Here is a 24,586-nt window from a genome sequence, read left to right as displayed (position 1 = left end):
AACGTTGAGCTTCATGAGTAGGGTAAGACCTGCAAAAACAGTTCTGAAGATAGGCACTGAAGTTGCTTAGCAACAGCACCTTATCATGACAGCTGAAGTTTGAATCATCTTAAGAGTTTTCAATAAAATATTAATAAACTGCTGGCAGGGATCTGAAGAGCTGCATGCAGGCAGTGGTGGAGGCTGCCATCTTGGGTCCTCCTGGAGGCCTCACCTCTAAAGATTGACCTTCATGTTGGATGTTTGCATGAGCTTCTTGGTTCCTTGCCTTCATCTACCATGATCTGACTTGAGTTTCAGGATCTCAATCTAGGGCAAAGTTCAGAGGGAGGGATGCCCAGAGTGTCCCTTGGCCAGCCTGGGTTGTTGTGGCTGGGGATACTGCATGGATAAACATGGCTTCTTTGAAGACCTCTTGTATGAAAAAAAGTATAATGTGCTTGTTAGGAAACCATAGAGATGGGCTTTGGAGAAATGGTTCATGTTTACTTATGATTTCTCTGTATAAAAAGATCAGTCTGAGTTCTGAGATAAATGGTTTTCATTTAAAAATGTTTTATTTGGGGATTATTGAGTTTCACAAGCATTTATGAGAAATAATGCAGAGAGATCCCATGTGCTCTTCAACCAAGTTCCCAAGGGTAACTGTAGTACAGTATCACAACCAGGATCAGGTAAGTCCATGGTCTCTGTTCACAGTTTACATGTTGTTCTGGGTATGAATTTATGTCTGGGTGGTTTTATCACATGTGCAGATTTGTGTGACCACCAGTCAGGATACAGGGCTCTTTTCTCACAGGGATCCTTATGTTACCCCACTTTATAGCCCCATCCTTATGTTACCCCACCTTATGTCCCCAGTGTGTTAAGGGACAATGGGTACTAGTGAGGGTCAGTAGCCCCATGGGCTGGAGCAGGATGGAATGGGTGAACTCTGGAAGTCCCATTTTGTCTCCTGGTGAAATAATTCCTTTGCCAAGAATGTAACTAAGAAAAGAAGTCAGCATATGTTTGCATTTGCTAAATACTCTGCTTCCCTAAGCCTGGGATGCTGTCCTCAGCTCTTGAATAAATATGCTGTTTGGAGCCTTCCAGGAAGAATTGAAAGAGCAAACAGTTTCTGTGCTGAAATAATGATGAGGTGCTGATGGGGACGAGGGTGGCCTGAGGCTCTGGGGACTTGATTGGACTCTGTCCAGGACCTGGCGTCTCCTTCCCACCCCTGCTTAGTCCCTGGCCCTTGAGGAGGTATGTAACAGTCCCCAGGTGACATAGAACATCTTGCAGGGTTCAGGCCTTCCCCTGAAAATTCTTTAGGCTTGTGCCTCAACCCAGAAGTCCAGTCTGCATAGAGGATGGGCCCTGTGGGAGGTGTGGACACCACCAGGGCAGGGGCATGCCCTGGCATTACTTGTGTTCAGGTCCTTCCCAGCCTGTTTCTCCCAGTTGCTGTTGTTTCCCTTCTACTCTGGCCTACTCCCTAGGGCCTGGGGAGCCTTAGCCATAGTAGCACACTAGTCTGCTCACTGTGCAAATGCCTGTGATCCTTGCAGATTGAATGACACTGGTGGCACTTGCCCAACCTGGGTATTTTATCCCTGCTTCATCCCTTATTCCCACTTAGCTCAAGAAGCAGGTCCTCAAAGAAAGACATCCTGATCCCACCTGTCCTACAGAGCTGGTATCTTGCCCATACACTCTTCTGAGCTCAGCCTGCCTTCAGCTAATCCTTATACTCACTGGGGCTGGTCCTCAGTGGACACTGGACTCCCTCACCAGGTGTTCAGCTCCAGGAGAGGGGGACATGTGCTTTTCACTGCTGTGTTGTTGCTGCTGCTCAGCATGGTCCCTGGCATAGAGAATCCTCTCAAGAAGTAGTCACAAGTGAACAAACTCATGGGCAAAGACATGGAATTGCTAAATAATTTCCTCACAGGACAGAGGAGAGATGGGGAGACAGTAAAGGGCACTGGGTAGGCTGACATTTGAATCAGGGTGAGGGTAGGCAACTGGAAAGCAACTGTTTCATCCTTTAGACACACTGCCCTGCCTATCTCTTCTCCTACCCCACCCAAAACCTTCTAGCAACCCCAAAGACGTGCCCCTGTTTTCTGATGTGAATGATTTTGCCACCTTTGGTGAAGTTTAAGTTAGTTTTTGACTAGACCACCCTTAACCTTTGATTCTGTAAAGATGCAGGGTGACTAGTAGCTTTCACTCAGTGGATCACTTGTAGACCGCTGGCTGAGGTGTCCCTGGGTAGGATTCTGAGGCTGTATGTGGGTTCAGCAATTTTAGGTACTGTGGGGGCTCTGTGAGGCTTCCACAGTGGAAAGGAGGGACTGGCAGTGAGCTGCCGTGTTTGCTGAGTCTAATCTGGCCAGGGATGTGAATGGGGGACCTCAGACCTACCACATATACTGGGAAGCCTGTCAGAGCAGTGGGCCCCTTTAGCGCTATCCAAGGTGCTGACCTATTTGGCTTTAGGCTCTTTGGAGGCCAGAGCTTTTGGATCTGGACAGGACCCCCTGCCTTTGCCTGCCAAGGTCATTGGCCTCCTCGCTTGAAAATCTATTGGGATTAAGTTACTGTAAAGGTGTAACTTCTTGACACTCTCTGCTTGACCTGGCTATTCCCCTCATGGGCAGAGAGCTTCCATCTTACTTTCCAATGTGCCCATGTTAGGTGAGCCAGGGTGGTAGACGCTCACGTGCTGTTCCATGCAGCAGCCCAGCCCTGAAAGAAGTGATGTGGGTTTCTCCTTCAGCATTGCTGGCAGTGAACTGTGAGTGCTATGGTGGATTCTCATTGCTGATATGGCCAAGACAAATGGTGCCTCCAGCTCCCAGGGCTCCTCCTCCACCCCACTCACTGCAGCACTAGCTGCAGATGAGCCCAATTAAAAAGCAAATTGAGTGTAAAGACTGTTTTATTTCTTCCAAAGTCAAACAGAGTGGTTGGGGGATGTAGTGACTTTTCTTGGTGCTGATCTGTGTCTTTACATACATTATTTTATTTAAGCCACCCAATACCCTCTGAGGTAGGCTTAGTGGAACATTGTACCAATGAGGAAAGGGGGGCTCAGAGAGAGATTTTTGACTCTAAGACCCATGCTCTTAGCCAAGGCACCATCTGATTTCTGGAATTTGGGGCTTGCTAGGCTCCAGCTTCTCTCTCCTATCCCCAGCCAAGCAGAATTGATGCCAGTAAGGAGGCAGGGCTGGTTTAGAATGGTCTCAGTATGCCATAGCCTGCTGTGGTCAGTCACTTTAGTGACCATTATACGTAGGACCCCTACTTTGTGGGGTGAGACCTGATTCTTCCTCATTTGCCCATCAGGCTCCCTTTAAACCCAAATGTTTTTCTATGGCTGGAACCCGAGGACTGGGCATTTCAGTTAAGAGTCAGAGATCAGGGGCTGGGGATGTGGCTCAAGCGGTAGCGCGCTCGCCTGGCATGCGTGTGGCCCGGGTTTGATTCTCAGCACCACATACAAACAAAGATGTTGTGCCTGCTGATAATTAAAAAATAAATATCAAAAATTTTCTCTCTCTCTCTCTTAAAAAAAAGTCAGAGATCAGAGCAGGAAAAGCCATGGTCCCTGAGGTAGAATTTGGCAGAGGGGTGTGCTGTGGTTTGGATGATTAATGTCCCTCATAAGTCCATGTGTTAAAGGTTTGGTCCCCAGGGTAGCATTTTTGGGAGGTGTTATGGACCTATAGGAAGCAGAGCCTGGTGGGGCTCCCTTAAATTACCGAGGGTGTGCCCTCCAAGGGGATGGTGGGACCCCAGTCTCTCGGTTTCTTTGCTTCCTGGCTTGTGATATTAGTGGCTTGCTCCACGATGCACTCCCACTACCATATGGCTCCTTTGCCAGAGGCCCAATGCAATGATTCTGCCAGATCTTCAACCTGAACCTCCAGAACTGTGAGCCAGAATAAGACTCTGTTTTTATAAATTAACTGCCTCAGGTGTTTCATCATAGTGACAGAAAGCTGACTAATGCAGGGTGAGAGAGAAGTTTGTGTGTATATGGTTTACAAAATATGAGATGTGCCATTTGGTAAAATTCCATGGAATATACTTGTGTGCTTGTTGTGACAGCAAAAAGGAAAAATAAAAGAGAAACTGACATTTGGGATAGAAAATCTGTAACATTAAAATATCAAAAGTTTGGATGAAAGAGAACAGAGAACTTTCTGTCTTGCCTCTTAAAATGTTGGGATATTTGCGTGTGTGTGTGTGTGTGTGTGTGTGTGTGTGTGTGTGTGTTGGGGGTGGGTGCTAGTAGCTGTAGCCACAATTTCCCTCTACATTTGGATGAGGGTTATAGTTGTGATAGGATCTTAGATATCACTGACTCATTCATTCAGCAAATATTCACTGAGTTCCTACCATGTACTGTGTATTTTGCCAAGGTCTCATTTTAGATGAAGAAACAGAGGGGTGTAGCAACTTGGCTAGAGCTGTACAGAGCTGGTATTTGAAGTCACAGTCCAAGGATTCTTTTTAGCATCTTTAAGGTCTGGTAGACCCTTTTAGGTCTCTGGTCCAGCTTGCAGGCCTGGGATGGCTTGAGAGCTAGGATTCTGCAAAAATAAAATCTCAGGGCTCTGCATGATGGCCATTGTCTAGTCTTAAAATGATTTTGAATAGAATGAAAGTTATACATAGTTTTAATGCATATGTCAAATTAAAAAATAATAAAGTGAATGCCCAGAACCCATAGTCAGTTTAAAAAAAATGTAAAGAAGCCCTTATATACTTTACTCTCATCATTTCCTCTCCTACAAGGACTTAAACACTGTTTTGACTAGGTCCTAATCAGTCTCTGGCTTTACTTGATAATTATGGATCCTCAAATACATATTGTCTAATTGGTCTGTTTGTGAATCTTACATATGTGAATAACACTTCTGTATATTTCTGTGATTGCTTTTGTCACTCCACATTAGGTTTCTGAGATTCATCCACTTGATGTGGGTATATTAATCATTTTTTTGCACAGTATATTGAATTTATTTATCCATCTTATTGTTACTGGACATTTGGATTGTTTCCAGATTTTTGTTATTACAAATAACGCTGATAAGAACTTTCTCTTTTGGTGTTTGTGTGCAAGAGTTTTTGAGAGTCTATTTGGAGGAGGAGAGCTGCTGGCCTAAAAGGGCCAATGCATGTTTTGCTTTATTCACTTATATCAAATTGCTTCTTAAAGCATTCCTACCTATTTATGCCACCCTCTGCTGTGTAGGGTGATTCGCTAAGTGCTGGATCTCACCGATACTTTGTATTGTCTGTAAATTTAAATTTCTAGTGCAAAATGTTCTTTTACTCTGATTTTGATTTACGTTTTTCTGATGATAAATGAGGTTGAACATCTTTATGTGTCTTCATGGGCTATTTTTGTTTTCCTCTCTATGAAGTGCCTGTTTGTAGTTGTTAATTTTTACATCTAGCCCTTTCTTTTGTAAGCTATGTGTGACAAGTATCTCCTTTCAGTTAGTTGCTTGTCTCAATGAACAGAAGTTCTTTATTGTATTGTTGTCAAATGTGTTTGTCTTTTTATAGTTAGTTCTCTTGCTTGTCTTATTGAAGAAGTCTTTCCCTACCCAGATGTCATACTGATAGTTTCCTTTTGAAACCTTGCTCTCTGCATGGAGAGCAGATTTTGTTCACCTGGCAGGACATCTATAGCTAGGGCCCAGTCCAAGCTTTGCCTGGCCCCTGAGGTGAGCCCACCTCTCTCTGCATCTGTGACCCAGCATCCTTCCCACCTAAGCCCTGTCCTGCCCTGACATGACCGCGGGACTGGTCATGTTCTTGGTGGTGATTGAAGAAGGCTCAGGCTCATCCAGCATAGCCTGTGACAGGGGGGTCAGGGAGAACTTCCTGGAGGAGCTGACATTTAAGCAAGTACATAAAGCACAAGTAGAAGTTACGCCAGCAAAGGGCAATGGGGAGAGGCGTGACTGGGAAGTATGTTCCAGGCAGAGGGAAGAATAAGCTGGAAGGCCTGGGAGCGATGAGAAGAGGAAAGATCACGTGGCTGCATTATGGATGGTGGCCAGGAACAAGGCTGGAGGGACAGATTGGGGCAGGTCACAGAGGTCTCAATGAGGAGCTCAGAATCCCTGGGAGCCATAACTTGCTTCTTTGGCTAGTACCCTGGGGTCCTTTTTTAAATCCTCAGTCCAGGGATCTAGGGGCAGACAAAGGAGATGGTGTGGCCTTCATTGCTGGAAGGTTCTAGACCTTCTACTGCCTCCAGCTCAGACTGATTGACTATAAATAAAAGGAAAGAAACCAATACATGAACAGGAATTATGATCTGATTAAGGACAAACTGTGGGCCCAGAGTCTTACCAGAGGCAGGACTGAACTTCCCAGATGACCCAGGCCTCCAGCCAGTGACCACTAGCTCCTGTGCTGGGTGCCATGAAGAAGCTTTAGCTGCACCAGCTCCGTGAGGTGGGTTTGAGCTGTCCCTGCTTTACAGACGAGGAAACTGAGGCTCAGAGATGTGAATGGAGTTGCTCTAGAATGTGACTGGTGAGCAGTAACTGGCCAGGTCTGATTCCCCAAGCCTGGGCATCTCTGCTCACATTTGTCCTATAATTCTCTTTCTTTCAGGGAGTTTTACCTCAGGAAGGTTCTAGAAGTGAGGCCCAACAGCTGTCAGGTGTTTGCTATGGGAACCAGCCGGGGTGGCCAGCTGAGAAGATGGAGTGGCTCACAAGTGCCACATGGGCATGGGCAGTGAGACCTCAGGGATGCTGGGCAGACTATCCAGGGATCCACTGTGGGTAGCAAGCACCACAGGTGGACTTTTTTTTTTTTTTTTAATGTGCAAGAATCTATTGCAGCATTGCTGGTAACAGCAGAAATGAGTAACAACCTAGATATCCATCTTCAGCAAATTGTAATGTGTACATTTAATAGAAAAGTGAATGTTTGCTGACAATAGCAAAGTGAGAATGTGCTGGGGAGTGTGGCTGTGCAAATGTGAGCTTGTTGGTGTGCATATCTGAATAGACACACAGTCATTATAAGGAATTCTTGGGACAGGGATGGGCGATGTACTTTCCCTGTGCAATTTCATCTACGTTTTGAGTTTTATATCAAGTGCAAAAATAAATAAGGAAATGGAGAAAGCATGGTTTACCACTCTGTCCCTCCTACTTACCGCCCATGGTGACTTCTCTGAGCTTCAGCTTCCTCCTCTATGGAACCAGGATTGTAATTTCTGAGCCATAAGGGAAAGCATGTGGCAGAGTGCCTGGCACAGGCTAATGGTCTGTGTGATCACAATAAACCATGTGTGGGGACCAGTAGTGGCAGTGGTCAGAATTCTTTCCTCACAATGGTGGGTGTAGGCATGGAGAACCTCAGGAGAATCTTGGTGCAAGAGATGTGGCTGTTTGTTCCCCTGGCTGAGGATGGCCCTTGAGTTTAGCAGTTAAAGGCATGGGCTCTAGAGAAGTCTTGTTGGAATGAATCCGACATCTGCTTCTGTAGCTGTATGACATTGGGCAAGTCACTTAACCATTCTATGCAACAATCTCCTCATTTGTAAAACGGGGACAAGATAATTTTCTCTGTCCAATGTGGTCAGTGTGGGAAGTAAATGACTCATTTACATAAAGGGCTTTGCCTAGTGCCTGGTGCTTGCTAAGTGCTCAGTAAGATCCACTGTTCAGGAACTTTGCCCAGCTGTGGTCCAAAGGAGGCCTGCTGAATCCCAAGGGTGCTGGTGAATCCCAGTCCTGACTTGTCCTGCAGAAATTCAACTGTATCTTGCTTGTGTTCTTGGTGCCTGGGGAGACAGAGCTTGGAGGTAGCTCTTTGACCTGCAGGGTGCCATCCAAGCCCCATGGTGGGGCTGAGCTGCCCAGCCTCCCTGAGGTTCACTGCCTGAGCACACGTGGCCCTTGTGAGCCACTACGCCTCAGCAGGATGACCCTCTTTGTTCCCATAGCAAACACCTGACAGCTGTTGGGCCTCACTTCTAGAATCTTCCTGAAGTAAAACTTCCTGGAAGAAAGAGAATTTTTAGGACAAATGCTATTTTAATCGGTCCTCCTTGCCGACAGCGTGTCCTTTCCAGCCCCTGGCAGAGCAGACCAGAGGACTCAACTGCGTTGGCAGGAGATCTGGTTAATAACACACATCGTATCACTATGGCATTAGTTTAAATTGAAGTAATAAATACTTTTTCCAGATGAAATGAGCAAGTGAGTTTAATTGCTAGGAAACCTACGGAAGAAGTTCGACAATAACTTTACCCGGACGAGTGTTTTGGGTTTTGTTCTTCAATCTAATTACAAAGCAACTGTACTTTGGGGCGCGTTAATTGTAGTGTTCGCCAGAAGATTAAAGTTCATTAGCTCTGAAGTTCCCTCGCCCCTCCATTGGGTTCCGCCGTGCGTCTGGGGACTTGAGGAGGTGCCTGGTGCAGCGTGGATAAAGACAGGGAAGTGAGGCTGTGCCGGTTCCCACACATGCCCCACCGTGCTTCTTGGAGGACAAATATGGGCTCCCATTGAAATCTCCCTTCTCCCCAAATCTCCTCGAGTCCACACATGACAGGGAACAGGGAGAGGTGATTTGCTAAATATCAGAATTCCATGAAGGGCACCAATGGGATGTGGCCCCAAACTCTGTTCAAGTCCATGTTCCCCTGCTTACTTCATTGGGGCAAGCTGGGTACTCTCCAAGCTTTGGTGTGTCTGATCTGCAAGATGAGTATCAGAGAACCACCCTCCTCTGTGGCTGGACTTTCAGCACAGTAGCAGGGCAAGAGCTTCTTCTTTAACGATTTTTTTTTGGCCTGTTGCAAAAGGATCTGTTACAGTTTGGATGTGAGGTGTCCCCCAAAAGCTCACATGTGAGACAAGGTTTGGAGGAGCAATGATTGGGTTATTGCCTTCACATAATCAGTGAATTGATTCCTGGTGGGATTAACTGGGTGGTAACTGGAGGCAGGTGGGGTGTGGCTGGAGGAAGTGGTTCACTTGGGGGTGTGGCTATGGGTATATATTTTGTAACTGGAGAGTGGACTCTCTCTCTCTCTGCTTCCTGATCATCATGTGAGCTGCTTCCCGCTGGGATTCTCTTCCTCCATGATGTTCAGCCTCACCTCGAGCCCTGAGGAATGGAGTCTGAGTCTATGGATTGTGACCTCTGAAACCGTGAGCCCCTAAATGAACTTTTCCTCCTCTACAGTTGTCTGGTCGGGTCCTCTAGTCAGAGCAGTGAAAAAGCTGACTAAAATGAGCAGGGCAGGAGCTTCTGCTTTAAAGGTTTTCCTTGGCCTGTTGCAAAAGGATCCTAGCTGATGTTGCACAGGAGGCCCGGGAAGCAGACATCTCTTGCCTGTTTCTCGGCACTGATTTGGCTGGGTAGAAGGCCCACAGGATCTTGCTTGGCTTGTTTCTTGAATATCTTAAGGAATGTCCATCCCCATGGAACTTTTGGGGGACAGAAAGGCTAGGAGCAACTTCCTGGTGCACCTAGAGGTCCACTCTGACCACGGGAGCTTTTTCTCTTATACAGGAGTAATAGCCACTGTGCCTGTGCTGGGCCTCCACTCGCTGCCTTCTCTCACTTCCTTTTCTCCATTGTACTCCTTCATGCCTCTCCAGCTCCTCCTGCTGCTGAACATGCCAGGCACAGACCTGCCTCAGACCTTTGTGCTGGCTGTTCCCCTGCCTGGGACACTCTTTCTGCAGATATCTGAATGCCACTTCCTTAGCTTTGAGACTCTGTTTCTCCTCGGCACCCCTTTCCCTCTTATTTGTTCCCATTCAATTTATTCCTATTTACTCAGATTTTGATATCTGTCTATCCCCAGCCAGAATATGAATTCTGTGTAGACAGGCAGTTTATTTAAAAACACATTTTTTTGTTTTCATTGACACACAGTAATTGTACACATTTATAGGGTTCCATGTGACATTTCAACACATGTATATGATGTGTGATGATCAGACCAGAGAAATTGGCATATCTGTCACTTCAGACATTTTTCATTTCTTTGTATTGGGAACATCAAAATCCTTTCTACTAGCTATATTGAAATCTACATTTAATTGTTGGCAATGATAGTTATTGTGTTGTGCTATAGGGTATTGGGAGTGATTCCTCCTACCCAACTACATCAGGCACTTTTGCTTGTTTTGTTGAATGCTGCTGGATTTGCAGCATTTAGAACAGCACCTGAAACTTAGTAGATGCTCATTAAATATATATGGTGCATGAGTGAATGAGCTGATATTTTTTCAGCTGGTTCATCATTTATTCTCAGGAAGCATTTTTTCCTTCCAGTACCAGGGACCAAACCTGGAACCTTGCATATGTTAGGCAAGTGCTCTACCACAACCCAAGCATTTGTTTGTTTAATGGAGATTTCCAATTATAACTGTAATATCTATATCCCATGGAGTCTGAGGGTAGATGAGGGAAGTTCCCTCCTTCCAACAGGGTACCCTTGAGTTTATCAGGGTCAGGGTAGGATGGTGGTGTAGACATATCCAGTCCTTGAGAAGCTTCTCCCCAGCTTCCTGGGAGAGATGAACACGAGTGCCTATTTATGTCACGGTGTGACGGCAGCAGTGCAGCCGAGGTCTATAGGGTGAGTCCGGCTTCTCGTGGCTCCATTTTGACTCGGCCTTTTTCTAATGCGCTTCTGGGCATGTCGACAGCTCTTTCCTGACCCTTGTTTCCTCGTTTTGGCAGTGGGGATAATAAAACGCCCACCTTAGTGGGTTCCCGTGAGGGTGGAATGAAATGATGGATTTGAGAGCTATGCCACTCCCTGTGGTCCCAGGTCATTTCTCATTTTCCTTGCTCTTCCTCAGTTCCCAGGACACTGCTGGGGACCTGGCCTGCGGCTCAGGCCAGCCTTGAACCAGTTGTCCTAGGAGGCCTGGAGCCCCACCTCTGCACTTGGAGGTAGTGGGTTGTGACTTTCAGCAGGAGTGGGGAGGGCTGTCAGGTGGAGGAGACCCTTGTGTGCAGTGTGGGGCTGTGACTGTGACTGGAGGGTCAGGAGGCTTTGGGAGGGTCAGCAGCTTAGGGCAGAGCTGGGAGGGGACCGAAGGGGTCAATGTGAAGGGGGCTGCATAGGCTTCGTGGGACCCAGGCAGGTGGTGATGGGGTGGTTGCAGAGGTCCACGCATGTGTCCAGGGTAGAGCTCATTCTTCCGCCTGAGGTCTGTGCTGTGACCTCAAGCCTTGTTCTCCTGTGCCGGCTCCCTCTGTCTCGTTGGGATGCTCAAGAACAGAAGCCGTCCTTTGTGTCTGCCCCACTACCTGTGTGGCTGTTCCCCACTGTGTTTGGGTTCTGCCAGCTGCTGCCCACACTTGTTTCCCTCTGAAGGTTCAGGTCACTGAGAATCAGAGGATGGGGCTTACTGCTGGACATGGCCATTTTCTGTGTGGCTGACCTTGTCTCCTCTGCTGGCCTCCAGGTAGGCATTTCCCCCCTGGAATTTGCCTTTCAGCCCACCTGTTGTGGTGGCTACGGTGCTCACCTGCTGCCACGGAGCCTGGGAAACCTGTGTTTTTATTAAAAAATTGTTTATTTGTTCTGTATTTATATGACAGTAGAGAGTATTTTGACACATTATACATATATTCTTATGGTTGTACATGATGTGGAGTTTCACTAGTTGTGCATTCATACATGAACATAGGATAGTTCTGTGTGATTGATTTTTACTGTCTTTACCATTCCCATCCTCCCTCCCTTCTCTTCATTCCCCTTTGTCAGACTCAAAGTACTTCTATTCTTCCTTCCATGCCCCCTTATTGTGTGTTAGCATCGCCATATTGGAGAGAACATATGGCCTTTGGTTTTCTGGGATTGGCTTATTTTACTTAGCATCATAGTCTCCAGATCCACCCATTTACTGGAATTGCCACAATTTCATTTTTTCTTTATGGCTGAACAAGGTACCATTGTGTATATATACCACATTTTCTTTATCCATTCATCTGTTGAAGGGCACCTAGGTTGGTTCCATAGCTTTTCTGTTGTGAATTGAGTTGCTATAAACATTGATGTGGCCGTATCACTATGGTATGCTGATTTTAAATCTCCCAGAGGGAACTGAGGTTTTCAGAAGAGACTGAGGACCAGAATGGATGGTAGCTCCAGCTCAGCTTTGAAGCAGTAAAAGGGTTTATTTGGAGTCCTTTGGGTATAGGACCTAGGAGTGGGATAACTGGATCAAATGGTGGTTCCATTCCAAGTTTTCTGAGAACTCTTCATACTTCATTTCAGGGTGGTTGCACCGATTTGCAATCCCACCAGCCATGTATGAGTGTGCTTTTCCCCACATCCTTGCCAACACTTATTCTTCCTTGTATTCTTCATAATTGCCATTCTGACTGGAATGAGATGAAATCTCAGTGTATTTTAATTTGAATTCTCTTATTTTCATATATTTCTCGACTAATCATATTTCACTTTTCTGGGAAGTGTCTGTTCCATTCCTTTGCTGGGCACCCTGTCTTGAGTTTGGTGGATTGCATTGTCTGTCTAGTTGCTCATTGATGTGTTTCCTGCACACATCCAGAGAGGATTTGCAGAAGCTTCTAATGCTCAAGAAGTGATGAGGGTAAGAAATCGGCAGACTTGGGAAGCCAAAACCAAGGCTGCCGTGGCTGTGCTCTCCTGACTGTCAGAGTGAAAAAGCATGAAGATGTGACTTATAGGGACTGCACACCCTTGGGAAGGAAGAAGCAGAGGGACCAGGCTTTCCCCAGACCTGCAAAGAATTCCCCAGAGGACACTGATGTTTTCTGGAGAGACTGAGGAACAGAATGCATGGTAGCTCCAGCTCAGCTTTGAAGCCAGTGAAGCCAAGGGGTTCCTTTGACTTTCTCGGTGAGCATAGTTTGCTGACCATGGAGTGTGGCCCTATCCCATCCCAGTCTGGATGGAGAGTGGTGGAGCGGTTGGATTTACCTTCATGTGAACTTCCTTTGGCTTGGCCTTGAAAGAGGTCATGAATCTGTGCTTGGCAAGGATTGCATGTTGTGGCATTCCTTATTGCCCACTGAGTGAGGCTTGATGGGTCCATTTCTTCAGTCTAGTTCCACTGGCCATGTACCCATTGAGGGCTGTGTAGGGTTCTAGGGAATTGGAGGGGAACCAGCAGGAGTGACCTGTACTTCCTTAGCCTGGAAATGACTGCTGTAAGCCAGATGAAGGCTGTGATTGAGGGTGGGCAGGGCCTTCCATGGAGCTGCTGCAGTGGCTGGGGAGGCCTCTGAGCACTGGGGCTGGAGTCCTGATGGGGTGAGGAGGGCTGAGCAGAGGGGAGGGCAATGTGGGGGGAACAGAAAACTTGGAGGTATTATGGGAAAATATAGAATGATAGATTTTTTTTCCTAATCAGTTATAAAAAATGATAGCAGAATGCATTTTGATTCATTGTACACAATTGCAGCAAACTTTTCATTTCTCTGTACACGATGTAGAGTCGTACCACATGTGCAGTCATACATGTACCTAGGGTAATGATGTCCACCTCATTCCACCATCTTCCTACCCCTATGCCTCCTTTCCTTCCCTCCCTCTCCTTTGCCCAAAGGTCCTCCATCCCCTCCCCCGCAATTCTGGGTCAGCATCTACTTAGAGAACATTTGGCCTTTGGTTTTTTGGGATTGGCTTACTTTGCTTAGCATAATATTCTCCAACTCCACCCATTTACCTGCAAATGCCATAATTTTATTCTCTTTTAATGCTGAGTAATATTTCATTATGTATATGTACCATGGTTTCTTTATCCATTTACCTGTTGAAGGGCATTTAGGTTGCTTCCACTTTTTAGCAATTGTGAATTGTGCTGCCATAAACATTAAAACAGTGGCTATGTTACTGTAGTATGCTGTTTTTAAGTCCTTTGGGTATAGTCCAAGAAGAGGGATAGCTGGGTCAAATGGTTGTTCCATTCCCAGTTTTCCAAGGAATCTCCATACTGCTTTCCAGATTGGCTGCACTAATTTGCAGTCCCATCAGCAGTGTGCCTTTTTTCCCCACAGAAGAACAGATTTTTAAAAGTTTTTTTTTTTTTTTTTTTTTTTGCTTTGGAATTATTGTTATTACACTGTGATTAATACACACCCACTTGGTTCTACTTCATTCTCTTTACCTGCTGTACAACACAACATTCCTCAGGGCAGACAACTATGGGCTTGCTCTATCCATTTCCCCATTTAGTGATGTCTGGTGTCTCCCCATCACACCGTGCTGCAGCACACACCCTGGAATAGACATCTCCACAAGCATATCTAAGTACATGTATGGGATGCATTGCTAGAAAGCAGAGTTTCTGGGTCACAGGGGACTCTGTTTTCAAATTAGGAAACTGAAAGATGGTGGTGAGGCTGCAGTTGCCAAAATTAGACAGGACGAGGAAAACAGGCCCTGTTCTCGTCCGTGTTTTTCTCGATGACTTGAAGGAAGATAACTTCTTGGGTGCCATATTGCTGAGAAGAAGTGTGATTAGGCAGAAAGTCAGGGACACAATCCAAAATAAGACAACCAGATGAGATGCAGCAAGGGCTCCCTTGGGTGGGCAGCAGCTCTTGTGAGAGGGGATTTGAGAATCCAGCCGCCTGTAGCTTGGTGGTCCTGAGAAATGGGATGCAAATGGTGAGGACGGAGGGGGTCCCTGTGTGTGTCCTGCCCTGACAGACCAAGCTTCTCTGATGATGGAGTCAAGTTGACATGAAGTCAGAGAAGAGGGTCTTTGAGGTCTCGGGAGGAGTGGCTGATGGGCCTGGTACTGGGGAAGGGCTGATGTGAGCACACAGTCTGCTCTGAGGAGCCCAGGCCCTAGGCTAGTGGGGGTGGGGGTGCAGGGAACAGGATTCAGACTCAAAGGTTATTGCCAACTGTCAGAGCTGGTCTGAGCTGAAAGGGGCTGCCTCCATCTCCCAAGGAGCCCCTGGACACTAACAGGAAGGTCCTTAGCTCTGGTCCCAAGCGTCTTTGGGTGACTCGTCATTCATATGACCTTGAAGTCTTCAGTGAAGATGTGGGCATTGCCCTGCCATGCCTGTGGGCTTACCAGAGGCATCTGATGGAGTCTCACTAATGACATGTCCTGCAGAAGGAGGGAGTAAAACACTCACCGTCTAGTTATTCTGTGCTGTGCGCAGCCCCAGTCATCTCAATCTCACAGGAGCTCGGCAAGGTGGGCATGGGCTACTGGCCCCTCCAGGGAGCAGGCCCTGGCTGTTGGGGGGATTTCAGTCTCAAGCCCTCCTTCTCCTCATGCCAGGTGCTCCAGGGGTGTGTTCAAGCGCAGCCTCCCCAGCATGAGGAGGAGATGGGGTGGGTATAGGATGGTGTCCTGAGCCTCGGGGTCAGGGGCTGCTGTGGTTTGATGGGGAGGCATTTTCTGGCTCCTGCCCTCTCCTCGCATCTCTGCCTCCTCGCCCCACACACTCTGGACCCACATGCTCTGGCCCCTCATACACAGAGTTCACGTGGTTCAGGGCCCAGGACCTCTGGGGAGGCTGCTTCCTCATTGTGGGATATTGAAGGATTTTGTTGCTAGATAGCCAGGTGGCTCTGAGGTATGGACACAAGTGTAGGTGTGAGTGTCACCTGTGGGCTTTGGTATCTTGCCCTTCTTGCTGTCCATGAATTTGTCCTTTGTCCCTTATTTAAGTGAAGTCATACAGGACTTGCCTGTTTGTGCCTGGCTTGCTTCACTTAGCGTGGTGTTCTCAGGGTTCATCCAAGTCCTAGTAGGTCAGCGACTCCTTCCTTTTTAAGGCTGAATACTATTCCATTGTGTGGATGAGCCACATTTTACTGATCCGTGGACACTTGGCTTGCTTCCACCTTTTTTCCATTTTGCTTTCTCAGGCTGTCAGAAGAGACTGTAGTCCCCCAGGAACCTGTGTGCATGTGTGCGTGTGTGTAGGTGCTGTAGGTTTGTGTGTGTGTTATGAATTTATGAATTTTGCTTGTTACGTTTTAGAAGACATCCCTTTATTCTTCTGCCCCCAAAGTCACCTCCTTAAGCTCACTGCCCTGCTTAGACCCCTCTGCCTAGGGGCTCTTCTTCCTTAAGAATTGAGTTCAGGGGCCGGCGTTGTGGCTCAGTAGTAGAGTGCTTGCCTAGCATGCAAGAGGCATTGGGCTCAATCCTCAGCACCTCACAAAAATAAAATAATTATTGTGTCCACCTACAATTAAAACAAATATTTAAAAAAAGAGTTGAGTTCAGAATCCTTTATGTGGCCTGTGGAGCTTGGAAGTCTGAACCTTGTCTCGCTCCTTGGCCTCTTCTCCCATCACTCCCTCAAGACTCCTAAGTGCCAGCAACACAGGGTGTATATCAGAGCCCCAGCAGGAAAACAGTGCCCCCTGGGGTTGTTCAGAGGAGGGCATTTAACAGGGCACAAGTGAGCACCTGAGAGGTAGAAGCGTCTCAGACTATCAACCACAGGGAGGTGCCAAACTCTGGGGCTTTAGAGACAAATGGAAGAGATGGTCCCCGAGAGAACTGGGAGCCTGGTGGAGACCCAGCCACAGCCGGAGGCAACCGACAGAGACAGGAAAATACCCAGACCCTCCCTTTCTGTCCCCAGCCTGCTGACATGCCTCTCATTGGTGGGTTATAACTGGAGGTCATTGAGTCTTAGTGACTAATGGGCTGGGATGGATGTGAGTGCCAGCTTCCGGGTACAGTGTCTTGGGGACACTGTACTTTGCATCTTGCCCCTCCCCTTGCTCTCCCCAGGCGCCGCCCTGCCTGACAGCTCTTCCCTCTGTCATCAAGACTCCTTCCAGAGTCTCCTTGTCTTGGAAGCCTTCCCCACTCCCTGTCCCTCTGCCAGATGGTCTGCCTCTCCTCTGGGCTCCACAGCCCTCTACCTCTCACACCCGGTCACTGGGCCATACGCACTGACCGCTTTTTCTCTCTCCCTCTGGGCAGTGAGCTCCTCAGGGTGTAAATCCTGCTTTCTTGACTTTGAATCCCTGGCACCGAATGCTGGTTCTTACATGGACGAGGCCCGAGCAGGAGCATGTTGTGAATCAGCAAAGGGGCTGCAGGTCAAGGAGACAACATGCCCAGAGCTCTGGAGCTTTCTCACTGCACACACATGTATGTGCACATGAGCACACACAAGTGTGTTCACACACACAAGAACACATGCACATGCATATGTGCACGCACAGCACACACACACACACAGGCGCACACATGTATGTGTGAACAACTGTGAGTCTCAGGTGCCTGTGGTAATTAAAGTCAGAGGTGCAGATGAATGTCGTCTGCGGCCAGCTATGAATCTTGCTCACAGTCACAAAGAAACATCAATAAATTTGCCTTCTTCCCTCTAATAGGCACTAGGCTTCGCTGGAGGGCCTAGGGCAGCTCAAGGTGAAGTGTCTGTTGCACACTTCTTGTTAGTCCAGCCTGGGCAGGGTGGGGATGTCGAGGGCATATCAGGTCCCTGTAGACCTCCAAGATGGGGGTGAATGAGTCAGGGTGCTTGCTGTCCAGCTGGCACTTCCTGCTGCCGCCGGTCCTGTCACTGCAGTCATGGGCCCTGGCTGCAGAGCCAGGCTGTGCCAAGGGTGCTGTCCCTGTCCCTCCCTGACACTGCACAGGTCCTGGCACTAGCATCATGAGGCTTCTGGGGCCCCCGAACCTGCGGTGGGTCCCTGGGGCATCAAGAGGAGAAGGTATATATGGGGCTGTGGAGCCTGTGTACAGGTGCTCGGGAGAGTGAATGGGCCACCTTGTCCCAATTCACGTTTGATGAAATCAGCCATGGTGGGAATATCTATGCCACAGAATCAGCTTTTCACTTGAGCCAGCTTAGCCCTGCACCACGGGCCTGCTCTCGGGGTGTGTGTTTATGACCTCCTTGGTGTTGGGGACGGGTTGGCAACACAGGATAATCAAGTTTATGCTGCAGGGAAGATGGGAGTCTGGGACTGAGTCAAGGAAGAAGGATTTGGAGGAATCCTTTGGAGGGAGTCAGGGTGCAGAGGAGGGATGGGGAGCCTGAGCATAGAGAAGCACAAGGATCTGAGACAGGAGTGGTGGGCAGGAGAGTTGGGGGAGTTTGCAGGTGAACGGGAAGAGCCTGGAAAGCTGGGCTAGATGATGGGCTCTCTGCTATAGGGGAATAGCAAGCCAGGAGCCTCCCCCTCATACCCTCTATTATGCAACACTTGGCAATGTCTAGAGACAGTTCTGGTTGTCTGAAGTAACAGGGGTGGGGTAGCGAGTGGGTGGCTCTAGTGGGTAGAGGCTGGAGATGCTGCTAAACATCCCGCAGTCCCCACCCCATCATATTCCCTGACCACAAAGAGATTTCTGATCCAAAAGGTCAATATATAGGGAGCTGTTGCAGGTTCAAGGATAGGGGTGTATAAAGTTGTATTTTGAGTGCAGTGTGTGCGATAAAGTGTGTGTGTGTGTGTGCGTGCGCGTGCGTGCGTGCATGCACATGTGTGTCCTGGGCCTAGGGATGCTGAGGACAGGAAACTGCAGGTAGGGCAGTATAGAGGAGGCCATATGAGGACTTTGGGAGTGATGATGAGCCTGATGGAGGCTGGTCATAGAGACCATAGCAGAGGGGACATATTGGGGGGCTTCTTTGCCCAGGAAGTGATAGGCCTTGGAAGCAGACTGGCTGGGTGAGTGGAGGGGAGGTGGTCCCATTGCCAGCCTAGGAGGCTGGTGCTTCTGTCATCCCAAAGAATGGAAAGAGTTGAGGGGAAAGACGGCACGTGTGGTTTGAGCCCTAGATTTCTAGGGGAACAGAAGGCCTGAGCCTCAGAAATGACCCTGTTCCCCTGCTATCCTTTCAGAGAAGAGAAATGGAGCTACAGAAAGTGTCAGCAAGTATCTTTGTGCTTTGAGATAGCAGAAAATCTGAGGAAAGTGTCACTGGATAGTTGAAAAATGGGCGTTTCAGAAATAAGACCACCTGTTGCTTCCCTGGTAGGTGTTAGGAGACTCCTGGGCCTGGCAAGCTATGGCTCTGCCCTCCGTGCCACAGATAGCCGGTTCCTTCTGTGGCTAGAGTCCCAGACTTGGGTTCCATTTCTGTTCTGCTACTTGCCTAGTGGGACCACTCTGACCTTTAGTTTCTTCATCTTTCAGAGGTACCACTGGTACCTCTCCATAGCATGTTCAATGAATTAAGTGAGGTCATATGCCTAGAACAGGGCCCGGCATATATGAGTCAGTGTTATGATTATGTTGGGAAAAGCTGGCTGTAGGGGGTGAGGGATGGTGGATATAGTACATGTAGTGAATATGCAGGGCAGCTCTGCCAGCCTGCTGGTGCCCCAAGAGGGAGGGAGATTCTTTAATGCTTGTCCCCACTGCTTCCAATCCTCTGGCAGCTTTTATCTGCCTCCCTCAGGGAGAAGGCCTTGGCAGTTTCCAGTGGGGCTTAGACAGTGGGTTTGGGGACACAGGAGACCTTGGTAGGGTAGGAGGTGTGACAGGTCAGGCCTCGAAAGAGCTGCTATCTTAGTGGACTGCACTTCCAGTTTTCCCTGTGGGCTGCTTTGTAGGAGAGTGAACTGGTTTCCCTGAAGCGGGCAGGGGCCCCGAGCTCTTGTTAGCCTGGGCATGGTCATGGGCACAGCAAGCAGGTGTTACAGCCATGTGCAGCCCCTCTGCTCTTGACCTCTGCAGGGAGGCCTCAGCCTGGTGCAGGGGAGGAGCGGGGTTAAGCCCATGCACTCTTCTGCTCCCTCTCCAGGTCCCCTTGGATTCATTATCCTCCCATCTGTGCAATGAAGAACTGATGCCAAATATGCTGCGGCACAAGTAGGAGCCGTGCACTGTCCTCCATTGGCCGTGTCACGTGCGTTGCTCTGAGTGTGAACGTGTCGTTCACCAGTGCTCATTGAGGGTCTGCTCTGCCAGGGGCTGGGCAGAATGCGCAGAGCAGGGCAGGGAAGACCTGGAGTCTTCTGGGGGTCTCCCCTCAGCCCCACTGGTGGGATTTATTTCCCTTCCACCAATCAGGATGAAGGGGTGGTCCCTGTGACTCTGACATCTCTAGGTAGCAGCTGTGACTAGAAACTCCTTAGGAGATGGGTGGTGGGGGTTTCTTGAATTATTCCTCCCATGTTGGTGCTGTATGGAAATGAGCTGATAATGGCCAATTCCATGTGCAAATCAGCTCCAGGTTTAGCTCAGTCTGAGTAGGCCTGATGCCTCCTGCACTATAAATACCTCCTCTGGAACTAGGGCAGCCCCAAGCATGGCCCCAGCTCTGTGCTGCCACCAGGAATGGCCCTCCTTACTCTTTGGGTCTCTCACATTTCGTGGTCTAGTTTAGTATTGGGCTCCTTGCATACATTTGTTAATTCCCACTACAGCCTGGGAGGATGTGATTAGCACTTATAGATGGAGGTTTAGTGCTTAGGCTGTAGTGCAGACTGTCTGAGTTCAAATCCCGCCTCCAGCTTTGCTAGCTCATATGAATTTGGCTAATGTATTTAATCTCTGTGTCTTGGATTGCCCGTAGTCAGGTACCTCATAGCCTTCGCAAGGTTGGAAGAGTTGATATTGGAATAGCACTTAGCACAGGTAGCACATAGACTGACACACAGCAAGTGCTTACCAGGTATTTGGGATTTTTACCTACCTTTTGCCAATGATGTAGTATAGCCTCAGGGAGGCTCAGTAAATTTTTTTGAGGTCATAGAGCCAGCAAATGGTAAGACCATGCATTTCCCACAATAACCCACATGGATCTCAATCCACCTGGGTTAATGGAAGGGTCAACGGCTGAGGTGAAACCTAAAAAGGAACTGAGGATGCCTTTTTCTTGATTATTCTCTGGGAGGTCTACCAAGTCCTTGGGTGTCAGGGAGAAGTGGGTCTCTGGGTTCCTGGATTCTCCAGCTTGGACCTTAAAGCTGGTCCAGAATCACAGCTTTAAGGTAGTTTTGCTTGGGAGCTAGACTGTGTACCTCGGTGCTTCTCTCCAAATAAATCAGATCTGCGGCACCTTTATGCTCCATCAACCTCTCTGTTTTGGGTTAGTGGGGTACTTATATCACACCATGAGATGGAGTGGTTGCTTGTCATGGGAATAGAAAGGGAAGAAGCTCTTATTGAGCAATTGCTGTGTTGGGTTTAGTGTTTAAAAATTGATTTCATTGGACTAGAAATGTATTTCAATGGTAGATCATGTACCTAGCATGTATGAGGCTCTGGGTTTGATACCTAGTGACTGACAGACACACATACACACACACACACACACACACAAATACAAATCCATTTCATTGAATTGTCTTACAAAGCTTTATAAAGTGGATATTTGGCACAATTTTCCAGATGGGAAAAGAGAGGTTTATTTAACCAGACTAAGGTCACTGAGCAAAGAAGACAAAAAGTAATGGCTGTGTGACTTCACGTTCATTACCCCCTTAGAAAAGCAGAAAGTTCTCAAATTGGATACCTCAGTTGCCATCTAAGAAGCTAGAAAAAGCAGATGAAATCCAAAATAATTAAAAGAAAAGAAATAATAAAATCAGAATGACAAATGTTGAAATAGAAAATAGAAAAACAATAGAGAATATAAATGAAGCCAAAAGCCAGTTGTTCATGAAGATAAAATTGATAAGCCTCTAAATGGACAGCCCAAGAAAACAAAACCAAGACCAAACAAAAAACGTGAGCAAACATAAATTACCAATATTGGGAGTGAGAATGTTGACATCATTATGGAGGTTACAGACATTAAAAAAACTAAGGAAATATTGTGAAAACCACATGCCAACAGATTTGACAACTTCTGAAATGGACAGATTCCTTGAAAGACACAAATTACAAAAGCATGCTTACGAAGAAATAGAAAGCCTGCATAGTCACCTGCCTATTCAAGAAATTGAATTTGTAGTTAAAAATCTCTGGGAAAGAAGATTACAGACCCAGATATCTTCATTGTTGCATTCTACCAGATAAATAAAGGGAGAAAAATGACCAATTTTCCACACAGTCTTCCAGAAAATTGAAGAGATGGGAACACTTCCCAAGCAGTTCTATGAGACTAGTGTTATCTTGTTTCCAAAACTGATAAAACGCTATGAAAAACCTAAACTGATAGCCCTCCTAAAAATAGGAAAGTAAAAACCTCAATAAAAGATTAGCAACAGTTTATAAACAGGATACTTATTATGACCATGCAGGGATTAGTCCAGTGATTCAAGGATGGTTTTGCATTCAAATACCACATCTACTAGTTTAGAAGAAAACACATGGTTATGCAGTAGCCCAAAGCGGTCAAACAGATTCAACATCCTGTTATGCTAAAACTCTCAGTAAACTAGAGAGAAAGAAGAACTTCAACTTCACAAAGTGCATAGATGAACAACCCAGAACTAACATTGGACTTAAAGGTTAAAGATGAAATGATTCCCCTTTAAGATTGGGAGCAAGAGTGCTTGTCCACTCTTACCACATTTATTCAACATTGTACCTGAGGTAGTAGCAGTGCAGTTAGGCAAGAAAAAGAAGAAAAAAAGACAGCTGGATTTGAAAGGAAAAACTAAAACCTTTGATTTGCATGCAAATGCTCACCTGCTCAGTAAAAGTCAATGATCTACAAGCTGCTAGAATTAACAAGGAAGTTTAGTGACCTGGCAATATAAATAATGAATATACGAAAACATATTGTATATATATACTACCACTGGCCAATTGAAATAAAAATAAAGAATACTATTTGCACTAGCATAAAAATGTGAACTATTTAGGAATCAGTTTGACAAAAATCAGCAAAACCTGCACATACATTGAAAACTATAAAATGTTCCTGAGAGATTGAAGATGACCTCAATAATTGGAGCAATATCCTGGGTTCATGGATTGGAAGGCTCATTACTATTAAAATATCAGTTCTCATTAAATTAACTTAAAGATCCAATGCGGTCCCAGTAAAAATCTCAACATGCAGTGTTTTTGTTATTTTTGTAGAAATTTCTTGCCGATTTTAAAAATCTTATGGAAGTTTAAAGTACCTAGAATAGTCAAAACAACTTTGAAAAGAAGGAATAAATTTGGACTAACACTATATGACTTAAAAACATTAAAAACCCACAATAATCAAGGCAGTGTGTTTTGGGTGTGAATATAGACAAACAGATCACTGGAATAGAACAGAGAATACAAAAATAGACTTCAACTTATATGGATGATTGATTTTCAACAGAGTTGCCAAGGCGATTTGGTGAAGAAAGAATAGTCTTTCAACAAATGGGGTTGAAACATTTAAATATCTATCTGCAAAGAAGTACCCCTCAGTCTCCTTGCACTATCTATCTATCTATCTATGAAGAAGTAGTTAAATTGCACACAGACATAAGTGTATAATAAAAAATAAAAAGCCGCTAGGAGAAAACACAGTAGAAAATGGTTGTGACCTTAGGTTAAGCAAAGATTTATTAGACATAACACCAAAAGCACAATCGTAATGGAAAAAAATTGATAAACTAGATTTTATTGTAATTAAGAACTTCTGCTCTTTGAAAGATACTGTTACAAGAATAAAAAGCCATGGACTGAGGAAATATTTAAGATCACATATCTAATAAAGAAACATAAATAATAATAATCTAATGAAAAATGAGCAAAATATTTGATTGGACCCTATACCAAAGAGGGTACACGGGTAGCAAATGAGCACATGAAAAGATGCTTGTTATTGATCGGGGAAACTCAAGGCCACAGGAAAATGCTAGTGTACACTTATTAGGATGGCTAAAAATAAAAAAGACCAGGCATCCCACACATTCATGAAGCAACAAGAATGCTTACATACTGCTGGTGGGATCATAAAAAGATACCACTGCTGTTTGGCAATTTCTTAAAGGGGTGTGGTAGGTATATGTTCACTTTTTGAGTCCTAAGTATTTATTATAGAGCAATGAGAACATGCACAGAAAGACTTAGCAACTTAATTCATAATAGCTCCAAGCCAGAAACGACTGAAATGTCCATGAGCCAGTGACTGGATAAATAACTAGTGATATGCCTAGGTGATGAGTGCTACTCAACAATGAAATGGAATCAGTTACCAGTACAAGCAACAGCGCAGATGAATTTTAAAACAATTAGGCAGAGTGAATAAATCAAAGCACATTACTGCATGATTGCATTTGTATAAAACTCTAGAACAAACTAATTTATAGTGACAGGCTGTAGATCAACAATTGTATCAACAATTGCCTGGGTACTTGGGTGGGAGACGGGGAGGTTTGGGAGGGAAAGCTTGAGGGACACAAGAAAACTTTGTGATGAATATGTTCATTATCCTGATAATAGTGATTGCCACAATTCATATGTCAAAAATGCATTAAGCTTTTTACATTGTAATGTGTGCAATTTATTGCACATCAGTTCTACCCCAGTAAAGCTGTTAAATAACTTCCATTTCCTTTTCCTGGTCTCATGCTCCCTGTCGCAGGGATTCTGTTGCTGCACTGGGGAAACACCATCATTCCTGATTCATTGAAACAGTTGCATGTTCCTCAGGATTTCCAGAGACTTGTTGGTCTGAGAATTTATCC

General features: G+C 46.3%; 1 protein-coding gene across 1 annotated transcript in view; it reads left to right on the top strand.

The window, feature by feature from the left end:
- GRID1 (glutamate ionotropic receptor delta type subunit 1) overlaps positions 1-24,586 on the top strand; it is a gene marked incomplete at its 3' end in the record, with an annotated part of 735,049 nt that overhangs the window by 162,589 nt on the left and 547,874 nt on the right. The window lies entirely within an intron of this gene.

Source organism: Spermophilus citellus (assembly GCF_964194105.1).
Source record: "Spermophilus citellus genome assembly, chromosome: 15".
Classification (NCBI taxonomy): domain Eukaryota; kingdom Metazoa; phylum Chordata; class Mammalia; order Rodentia; family Sciuridae; genus Spermophilus; species Spermophilus citellus.
Note: the sequence above shows the minus strand (reverse complement) of the source record. Positions and strands in the feature narration are given on the sequence as shown.